This window comes from Oncorhynchus tshawytscha, linkage group LG22, assembly GCF_018296145.1.
Source record: "Oncorhynchus tshawytscha isolate Ot180627B linkage group LG22, Otsh_v2.0, whole genome shotgun sequence".
Lineage (NCBI taxonomy): Eukaryota > Metazoa > Chordata > Actinopteri > Salmoniformes > Salmonidae > Oncorhynchus > Oncorhynchus tshawytscha.
Window position 1 is genome coordinate 41,204,681 of NC_056450.1, and position 4,589 is coordinate 41,209,269.

Below are 4,589 nucleotides of genomic sequence, written 5' to 3' on the forward strand. Positions count from 1 at the left end.
GAGACAGGACCTTACTGGAGTAGGACCTTAGAGAGAGAGAGACAGGACCTTAGAGAGAGAGACAGGACCTTAGAGAGAGAGAGACAGGACCTTAGAGAGACAGGACCTTAGAGAGAGAGACAGGACCTTAGAGAGAGAGACAGGACCTTAGAGAGGGAGACAGGACCTTAGAGAGAGAGACAGGACCTTAGAGAGAGACAGGACCTTAGAGAGAGAGACAGGACCTTAGAGAGAGAGACAGGACCTTACTGGAGTAGGACCTTAGAGAGAGAGACAGGACCTTACTGGAGTAGGACCTTAGAGAGAGAGAGAGACAGGACCTTACTGGAGTAGGACCTTAGAGAGAGAGAGACAGGACCTTACTGGAGTAGGACCTTAGAGAGAGACATGACCTTACTGGAGTAGGACCTAGAGAGAGAGAGAGACAGGACCTTACTGGAGTAGGACCTTAGAGAGAGAGAGAGGACCTTACTGGAGTAGGACCTTAGAGAGAGACAGGACCGTACTGGAGTAGGACCTTAGAGAGAGACATGACCTTACTGGAGTAGGACCTTAGAGAGAGAGACAGAGGGGAGAGGACCTTACTGGAGTAGGACCTTAGAGAGAGACAGGACCGTACTGGAGTAGGACCTTAGAGAGAGAGAGACAGGACCTTAGAGAGAGAGACAGGACCTTAGAGAGAGAGACAGGACCTTAGAGAGAGAGACAGGACCTTAGAGAGAGAGACAGGACCTTAGAGAGAGAGACAGGACCTTAGAGAGAGAGACAGGACCTTAGAGAGAGAGACAGGACCTTAGAGAGAGAGACAGGACCTTAGAGAGAGAGACAGGACCTTACTGGAGTAGGACCTTAGAGAGAGAGACAGGACCTTAGAGAGAGACAGGACCTTACTGGAGTAGGACCTTAGAGAGAGAGAGACAGGACCTTACTGGAGTAGGACCTTAGAGAGAGAGAGACAGGACCTTACTGGAGTAGGACCTTAGAGAGAGACATGACCTTACTGGAGTAGGACCTTAGAGAGAGACAGGACCTTACTGGAGTAGGACCTTAGAGAGAGAGAGGACCTTACTGGAGTAGGACCTTAGAGAGAGACAGGACCGTACTGGAGTAGGACCTTAGAGAGAGACATGACCTTACTGGAGTAGGACCTTAGAGAGAGAGACAGAGGGGAGAGGACCTTACTGGAGTAGGACCTTAGAGAGAGACAGGACCGTACTGGAGTAGGACCTTAGAGAGAGAGAGACAGGACCTTAGAGAGAGAGACAGGAGAGAGAGAGACAGGACCTTAGAGAGAGAGACAGGACCTTAGAGAGAGAGACAGGACCTTAGAGAGAGAGACAGGACCTTACTGGAGTAGGACCTTAGAGAGAGAGACAGGACCTTACTGGAGTAGGACCTTAGAGAGAGAGAGACAGGACCTTACTGGAGTAGGACCTTAGAGAGAGAGAGACAGGACCTTAGAGAGAGACAGGACCCTACTGGAGTAGGACCTTAGAGAGAGACAGGACCTTACTGGAGTAGTCTTTCCCAAATCCCCCCAGGTGCACCTTTTGGTTTTTGCTCTAGCACTACACAGCTGACTTATAATAATCAAAACATGATGATTTATTTTAATCAACATGCACTGGGGTAGGGGGGAACCCTGGGGTACCCCTCGGGGGGGAACCCTGCAGTAGAGAGACGAACAGAGAAAAGGTATATTTCATTAGAAGACGCACACCTATTTAGACGAGGTGCTGGCTAGAGGTGCTGGCTAGCGGAGTAGGAAACTTGAAAATAAAAGAGAGCCGCACACTCTAGGAGCTCAGATGCAACAATGTAATGACCAACATTTCGACAGCCAAGCTGTCTTCATCAGGGTTTTTCATTAACCTACAAAGTCTGAACAAACAATATTTGTTCTTTCATTGCAATGGATGAAAAACACGTCAACTGTTTCCCAATATATCCAGCTGATCAATATGTTTACCTGGTATATTGTTGTTCTCTTCTAAACAACTGGAAATAGTCTTTACTTTTCTTTACTCTGTAGTTTTACCAGAAAGGTTGCAATGTTGGGAGCAAGGATCCCCTGTCCTGTGATTGGCTGAGACATGAATAAACACCATGAATATGCGTTTTATTTCAGAGTTGTACTGTGATTGGCTGAGACATGAATAAACACCATGAATATGCGTTTTATTTCAGAGTTGTACTGTGATTGGCTGAGACATGAATAAACACCATGAATATGCGTTTTATTTCAGAGTTGTACTGTGATTGGCTGAGACATGAATAAACACCATGAATATGCCTTTTATTTCAGAGTTGTACTGTGATTGGCTGAGACATGAATAAACACCATGAATATGCGTTTTATTTCAGAGTTGTACTGTGATTGGCTGAGACATGAATAAACACCATGAATATGCGTTTTGCTTCACTGTGATTGGCTGAGACATGAATAAACACCATGAATATGCCTTTTATTTCAGAGTTGTACTGTGATTGGCTGAGACATGAATAAACACCATGAATACGTTTTATTTCAGAGTTGTACTGTGATTGGCTGAGACATGAATAAACACCATGAATATGCCTTTTATTTCAGAGTTGTACTGTGATTGGCTGAGACATGAATAAACACCATGAATATGCGTTTTATTTCAGAGTTGTACTGTGATTGGCTGAGACATGAATAAACACCATGAATATGCGTTTTATTTCAGAGTTGTACTGTGATTGGCTGAGACATGAATAAACACCATGAATATGCCTTTTATTTCAGAGTTGTACTGTGATTGGCTGAGACATGAATAAACACCATGAATACATGAATATGTTTTATTTCAGAGTTGTACTGTGATTGGCTGAGACATGAATAAACACCATGAATATGCCTTTTATTTCAGAGTTGTACTGTGATTGGCTGAGACATGAATAAACACCATGAATATGCGTTTTTTAGTTGTACTGTGATTGGCTGAGACATGAATAAACACCATGAATATGCCTTTTATTTCAGAGTTGTACTGTGATTGGCTGAGACATGAATAAACACCATGAATATGCGTTTTATTTCAGAGTTGTACTGTGATTGGCTGAGACATGAATAAACACCATGAATATGCCTTTTATTTCAGAGTTGTACTGTGATTGGCTGAGACATGAATAAACACCATGAATATGCGTTTTATTTCAGAGTTGTACTGTGATTGGCTGAGACATGAATAAACCCCATGAATATGCCTTTTATTTCAGAGTTGTACTGTGATTGGCTGAGACATGAATAAACACCATGAATATGCCTTTTATTTCAGAGTTGTACTGTGATTGGCTGAGACATGAATAAACACCATGAATATGCGTTTTGCTTCAGAGTTGTACTGTGATTGGCTGAGACATGAATAAACACCATGAATATGCCTTTTATTTCAGAGTTGTACTGTGATTGGCTGAGACATGAATAAACACCATGAATATGCCTTTTATTTCAGAGTTGTACTGTGATTGGCTGAGACATGAATAAACACCATGAATATGCCTTTTATTTCAGAGTTGTACTGTGATTGGCTGAGACATGAATAAACCCCATGAATATGCGTTTTGCTTCAGAGTTGTACTGCGCGTGCCAAACGTGACCTGTGAATGGAAAAGTAAACAAAGATAGCTCCCTTTGCGTTCCAAACGGCATCCTAAAAAGTGCACTACGTTTGACCAAAGCTGTGATCATAAGTAGTGCACTATATAGGGAATAGTGTACCATTTGGGACTTGACCCTATGTCGGCTTGTCAAGCTTTGGGCCCTTTCCACTTTCCACTGATTGCCTGAAGTGTAATAACATCCCTTGTTTAATAGCTTTCCTTCCCAGTCACATTTTGACAACTTTCAAAAATGATCCCACAATAAAGGCTTGGTTTTGAGAACGATTAGTGGTTGTGTGTGTGTGTGTGTGTGTGTGTGTGGGGGGGGGGGGGTTCGTTTTCTAGTGGGGATTGTCTTCAAATGAGATTTTCAGTTGCGCTTTTGTCACCTTCTGTCCTTCAGGGAGCCGTTTGCTTATCGAGGTTTTATTATGTTGTTGTTCTGTTTACTCCTGTTTCATTTCATGTCGACGGGGTCGACCACCATTTTGAATTGGAAATGAGATCCTTTCTGGGAAAAACCTTCATTTCTCTTGAATTGGCTTCATTTCTGGATCGTCTGCCTCTGTCTTTTTAATTCAGCTGCCTTTTGGGACAGGTATTTGAATTAGGATGGTAACACACACACACCTCTCTAAGACACCATGAAGGCTAAAAGGGCAGGACTTAAATTATGAAGTGAAGCTTTTTCCTGCCTGCCAACACAGGGGTCCTATCAGCAGAGACGGCAGTGTGTGTTTCCGTGTCCATTCTGTGTGTGTGGCATGCACACGTGTGTGTGTGTGTGTGTGTGTGTGAACAGTAAATTCTAGCACCAGTCACTCAAGCGCTTTGTTCCTAGAGGAAATATGACCCCTGGCTAAAAGAAGACAAGGGGTAAGAGAGACGGAGGGGGAGAGAGAGACGGAGTGGGAGAGAGAGGGGGAGACTGAGTGTGTGAGAGAGAGGGGGAGAGAGAGATGGAG